The sequence below is a fragment of the Schistocerca nitens genome, chromosome 4 (genome assembly GCF_023898315.1).
Source record: "Schistocerca nitens isolate TAMUIC-IGC-003100 chromosome 4, iqSchNite1.1, whole genome shotgun sequence".
Taxonomy (NCBI): Eukaryota; Metazoa; Arthropoda; class Insecta; order Orthoptera; family Acrididae; genus Schistocerca; species Schistocerca nitens.
In genome coordinates, this window is record NC_064617.1 from 934,065,255 (window position 1) to 934,072,345 (window position 7,091).

Sequence of the window (7,091 nt, forward strand, 5' to 3'; positions counted from 1 at the left end):
CCATGGAAGTTTCATCAGGTGAGGAATCAAAACACGAAATGTAATGTAAAATGTGAATTAGCCATCTGAAGATGAACCTATCGGTTTGAAATTGGTCACAGCACTGTGGTGCGAATTTGGTAACAGCACTGTTAAAATAAATAAAGAGCATTGTAAAAAGTGGCTGCTTGCTGTAATCTTCTTTGTAAGAGTCAGCCTGTACTTAGAATTTCACCTGATGGGGTTAAGCAGTGGCCAGCCATTGTGTTGTTATTTTACGTGAGTCTTTGTAGGTCTGTTTAGTTATTATCTGGATTGTGTCTGGACGAGTTAAGGCCTTCTGATTAGTATGTTTATGTCATCAGCCAACCCAACACAGTGTTGTCCAAAATTAAAGCAACAAACCACTATTTCCCCTTGTTGTGTCTAATTCACGGTATAATCATACAAAGTGTCAACAGATACCTATAAAATTGTGTTCTGCATGGAAGATCGCATTCTAGCCAATGGACGACCATGTCATTTATAACATCAGGGCACCTATCAAATGGGGTAGTGTTTTCCGGGTAGTGCCACATCCACAATTGCTGTGTATACAGTCATAGATAGTGCAGTATGGCACAAAGAAGATGCCTACCAGACTCTCTGTGGTGAAAAGCCATAGGAAGAATGAAAGCGGAACAGTCGCAAACTGATGTGGCCTGAAGGCTTAATGTGAACGCTCTGTTGTTTCTCGGATGTGGCAACGATTTATAGAGACTCAAACAGTATCCCGAAGACAGGGCCGACCACATGTGATGTCAAAACGAGAGGACCGTTATTTGGTTGCAAGTGCACGACGGTACTGCCTTAGTACTGCATGGCAGCTGGCATCTGACCTCACAGCATTCACTGGATGTGTTGTTTTGAGACAAACGGTGTACAGAAGGCTTCAGCAGAGTAGCCTTTATTGTTGGATACCTTCTGTATGTATACCTCTGATGTGTCTTAACAGAAGGGAACGTCTAGAGTGGAGTTGTCATCATGGCACCTAGACGGTTGGACAGTGGGCCAATGTTCCTTTTGCAGATGGGTCGTGATTTGGTCTGGAGAGTGATTCTCGATGTGTTCTCACCTGGAGGAAAGGTGGAAAATAATTTCAGAATCCAAACATTGTGGAAAGAGACTGCTAACAAGGAAGTGTGGGCAGGGATTATGTTGACCACTCGAATACCTCTTCATGAAATTGTATGGGTGAATTAGTAAGGTTTAACTAATGGTAGGTATTGTGACGAAACCTTTGGGCCTCACATGCAGCTGTTACTAGGTGGTGAGGACCCGGACATTCCATTGATGGACGATAATGCTTGACCTAATAGAGCATGGGTGGTTGATGTTTTCTTGGAAATGGAAGATACTGCATGAATGGCATGGTCTGCTTGCTCTCCTGATTGGAATCCCAAAGAGCATATCGGGGATGCACTAGGAAGACAGGTTGTATCACATCAGCATCCACCAACCACTCTCCAAGACTTGCCAGAGGTGATTACTTCTGACGCTGAGCACATTCACAAGTGCGTAATGTGCATGCAAATCTGTTAAGTTGGAGAAAACGAAGAACATTTTTGTCTACCATTACGCAAGTTGTAGTTGTTTACATTCTGTGTTCTTTACATTGTTTTTACTTTAATATCACCTGTTTACACTGTTTTGTGGCAACATAAACTCAAACTTGCAGAATTTCTGTTTGTTGCTTTAATTTTGGACACCAGTGTAGTTGTTGATCAATCTTTTGAAGTTGCTGAAAGGCCATTTCTGTGTATTAAGAACAGGATCACATACAATACTTTACATGGCAGGGCTCTCCATTTTGTCTCCTCACTCTATGATTGGTATTCTTGTGGTTTATTGTGTCAATGTGATTCTCTTACAAGAGTAAATCTCTATCCGCGCAAGTTGGATACCACTAATAGCCCATGATCTTAGTTTCCCAAGTGAAATTTTGTGTGCCACGTAATCAGGGACCTTGGCAAGGTCAACAAATATACCAACAGGTTTGTTTCTGTTATTCAGGTATTCCAGAACATTATGGAATCAGATATGGGTTTCATTGTAGGTAATCTTCTGTAGGGAAACACCAATTTACCTTTCTGTGGTTGCATATAGTGCAAGCATTATCAACAATTCCTTAATGTTCCACTGCCTTTCAGGCTTTTGCCTGAGAAAAATAACTGTATAAGCTCCACTTAAGCTCTCAAAGATGCCATTACATTTTGAAACTGACAATAGTATCATTTGTCGAAGGTTCTAATGCCTTAAAAGTGTAGGATCTAACCTGCAAAATTCCAACAACAGGACAGAGGATTTCATTACAAACAGTTGCAATTTAGAATGATCCAGAATCACAGTACGGTGGTAGTTTCGGGCAGATGAGGGGTGGGGTGGGGGAGATGCCTTGTTGCTCAGTTTCTATTTGAGCTAGGATAATGGGGTAAACACACACACACACACACACACACACACACAGAGAGAGAGAGAGAGAGAGAGAGAGAGAGAGAGAGAGAGAGAGAGTTACTACTTCAGATCTAAAAATTCATTTATTGAGTAGAAGGACTGGTCATTCAGAAATTCTTTTAATTTGTTTATAATTGGTGGTTGGCTATCTGTCAATCTTTTAATGCTTCTTTTAATGCTATTTAGCATTGTAGCTTTGCACTTCACTATTAATTTGAATTGGGATGGGTTATTAATAACTAATTTCATAAGTGAATATATGTATTGCGAAGGTACTGTGAGAATCTCAAGTTCCTTAAATAAATGTCTGGCATCAGCTGTTATTCTGATTAAATGTTTTTGTGCAATGAATACTTTTTCTCTTAATGATGAATTACCCCAAAATATGTCATATGAAAGCACTGACTGAAAATAGGCATAGTAGGCTAATTTTCTGATGTGTTGATCACCAAAATTTGCAATTACCCTAATAGCATAAGTAGCTATACGTAGCTCAGCAGATCATCAGTGTGTTTCATCCAGTTCACTCCAATTCAGTTTTTCATCAGTTCACACACCCAAAATTTTTGAATATTCTGTTGTAGCAACAGACTTGTGTTCAAAGTCTATATTTATCAATGGTGTTATGTACGGAATTCTATATACTGTGTTTTCGCAAAATTTGCTCAGAGTCCATTTGCAGAGAATCACTTAAAATTTTTCTGAACGACATTATTTACAATTTCATCAGCTAATTCTTGTTTATTGGGTGTAATAGCTATACTCGAGTTGTCAGCAAAAATAACTAGCTTTGTTTCTTCATGAATACAGAGTGGCAAGTCATTATTAAGAACAATAAGGGGCCCAAGGCTGAACCCTGTGGGGTACCATTCTTGATACCTCCCCAGTTAGAGGAATCTGCTGATTTTTGCAGACTATCTGTACTGTTAATTTCAACCTTCTGCATTCTTCCGGTGAAATAAGAACCAAACCATTTGTGCACTGTCCCTGTCATAACACAGTACTTAAGCTTATCTAGAAGAATTTCATGTTTCACACAGTCAAAAGCCTTTAAGAGATCACAGAATATCCCAGTGGGTGACGTTCAGTTATTCAGAGCATATAAAATGTGATCAGTGAAAGCATTTATAGCATTTTCTGTTGGAAAGTCTTTCTGAAAACCAAGTTTATATTTTGTTAGTACTTCATTTTTACAAATGAAAACCACACTGAAAGAAGGGGTTAAGTCCAATTTATAGATTTTTCAGGAGAGCAATTTTAAAGTTTAAAATGTTATAGTTTCATTGGTTATTGAAATATGCTTTTGTATTTTATTCAGTACATTCAATGACCCCTTCTTTAGGATTCCTTTATAGTTGAGAAAATATTATTAAAAATTGGGCCCTGTATGTCTTTTTATCTGAATGTCTATTTTTTAATTTCTTTGTATAATGCACTGATTACACTGTAAAAGTCACAATGTAATGTGACATTGCGATGATACTTCACTATAAAACTTCCATGCAACTTGCTTGACAAAGATCTCTTCATCTTTGAGTCTAGTCATTATTGTACAGGATGTTCATGACTAATCAGGTTTTGGGAACAATACTGATTATCAATATTCTGTTTTTTTTTTTAATTTTATTTTATTATAATTGAACTCATGTAAATTAGATTAGATTAGCTTAGATTTACTTTCATTCCAATTGATCCGTAGTGAGGAGGGCCTCCAGGATGTGGAACATGTCAGAAAAACAACAATACATGACAAATATTTACAACTAAAACAAATAAGCTAACGTACCATTCCACAGGTCCCAAGTGGAATGATCATCATTTTTTAATGAACACAAAGAGTCATTTTACAAATACTAATGCACTGAATTTAAAATAAAAAAGTTTTTTATTTATTTATAAGGTAATAAACATGTAATACAACTACTGTAATACTTATTTACAATGAACACATTACTGCACTGAAATGGTGCAGAAGTTAGATTATACTTACACACACACACACACACACACACACACACACACACACACACACAAATTTTCAATGAACACATTACTGCACTGAAATTGTGCAGAAGTTATGTTGTACTTATATACAAATCAGTTGGTTTTACTAAGAAATTCATCAATGGAGTAGAAGGAGTTGGCCACCAATAAATCCTTTAGGCTTCTCTTAAACTGAATTTCATTGGTTGTTAAGCTTTTTATGACTGCTGGCAAGTTATTGAAAATGTGTGTTCCTGAATAATGCACACCTTTTGTACAAGACTAAGTGACTTTAAATCCTTGTGAAGATTATTCTTACTTCTAGTATTGATTCCATGAATTGAGCTGTTGGTTTGAAAAAGTGATATATTTTTAATAACAAATTTCATTAAGGAATAAATATACTGAGAAGCAGTAGTTAGTATCCCTAGTTCCGTAAACAGGCATCTGCAGGATGTTCTTGAGTTCACACCACATATAACTCTTACTGCACGTTTTTGTGCCCGGAAAACTTTAGCTTGGCTTGGTGAATTACCCCAAAAAATAATCCCATATGACATTATGGAATGAAAGTAAGCATAGTATGCCAGCTTTTTCATTTTTATATCCCCTATGTCTGACAAAATTCGCATTGCAAACAGAGATTTGTTAAGACGCTTCAGCAGTTCTGTGGTGTGCTCCTCCCAGTTGAATTTATTATCAAGCTGTAATCCCAAGAATTTAACACTGTCCACTTCTTCTATCTTCTTGTCATCGTATGTTAGACATATAGTCTTGGGACACCCCTTACAAGTTCTGAACTGCATGTAGTGTGTTTTTTCAAAGTTTAGTGACAAAGAATTGGCTAGGAACCAGTGATTAATGTCCACAAATATTTTATTGGCTGATCTTTCTAAGACTACACTTGATTTGCTATTTATTGCAATGTTTGTATCATCGGCAAACAAAACAAACTTGGCATCTGGTAATGTTACTGATGAAAGGTCATTGATATACACAAGAAAAAGTAAGGGCCCCAAAATGGAACCTTGTGGGACCCCACATGTAATTAGTTCCTAGTTGGATGATGCCTGATAGCTTGATACATGTCTCTTTCCTAATAACACCCTTTGTTTCCTGCCAGAGATATAAGATTTGAACCATTTTGCAGCATTTCCTGTTACACTATAATATTCTAGTTTACTTAAAAGGATATTGTGATTTACACAGTCAAATGCCTTTGACAGATCACAAAATATACCAGTTGCCTGCAATTTTTTGTCTAATGAATTAAGCACATTTTCACTGTAAGTGTAGATAGCCTTCTCAATATCAGAACCTTTTAGAAATCCAAACTGTGACTTTGACAGTATGTTATTTGAGATAAGATGGTTATAAAGACGACTGTACATTACTTTTTCGAACATTTTTGAGAATGCTGGCAACAGTGAAATTGGACGGAAATTTGATGCTATTTCTTTATCTCCCTTCTTAAACAGTGGCTTAACTTCAGCATATTTCAGCCATTCAGGAAATATTCCACTGATAAACGACTGGTTACACAGATAGCTTAATATGTTACTTAGCTCAGAATCACATTCTTTAATTAACTTTGTTGATATTTCATCATACCCACTAGATGGTTTTGATTTTAAAGATTTTATGATGGACATTATTTCTGTTGGGGTAGTGAGGGTCAAATTCATATTATGGAAGTTACTTGAAATGTCTGGTCTAAGGTAATCCATAGCAGCATCTACCGAACCTGACAACCCCATCTTTTCAGTAACAGTTATAAAATGTTTGTTAAAAAGTTCTGCAACACTATACACATCTGTCACCAATGTATCATTTACTCTTAATGCTATTTGTTCCGCTTCATGTCTGGTTCTACCGGTCTCCTCCTTCACTATATCCCATATTGTCTTTATTTTGTTATCTGATGTGACTATCTTTCCCTTGTAATATATTTGCTTTGACATCTGTATTACAGTCTTTAATATTTTGCAGTATTTCTTATAATGTGCTATAGCATCAACATTGGAAATGTTTCGGATTGACAGATACAGTTTTCTTTTTGTTTTACAAGATACCCCTATTCCTCGAGTAATCCATGGCTTCCAGTGAATGTCTCTGAGGAGTGTCCTAAAATAATCAATTTTTGGCTTACTGATTACCCTCTTGAGCTCAGATTTAAGAGATTTTATATCCTGTTCAGTATTAACATTTAACAGAAGGAACTGCATGTCATGGTCTGAGAGGCCATTGACTATTGGTTTTGTAATATAATTTTGTTCATTGGACTTTTCTATAAAGATATTATCAATGGCTGTTTGTGAGCAAGTGGCTATCCTAGTGGGGAACTTTACAGTGGGAATTAAGTTGAATGATAGTGTTACTAACTCAAATAAGTTCTTATTTGGAGAGTCTTTAAGGAAATCTACATTGAAATCACCAGCAACCACTGTTTCTTTGTTTTTGGTTGTTAAATGGGCCAGTGCAGCTTCAAGGTCGTTTACAAACAGATTAAAGTTACCTGCAGGTGCTCGATATACACTTAATATTATGAAGGATTTTTTGTGAAATTCTAATTCTGTTGCACATGCTTCCATATGCTGTTCTAGGCAAAATTTATGAATGATGTTCTTAAATTTATG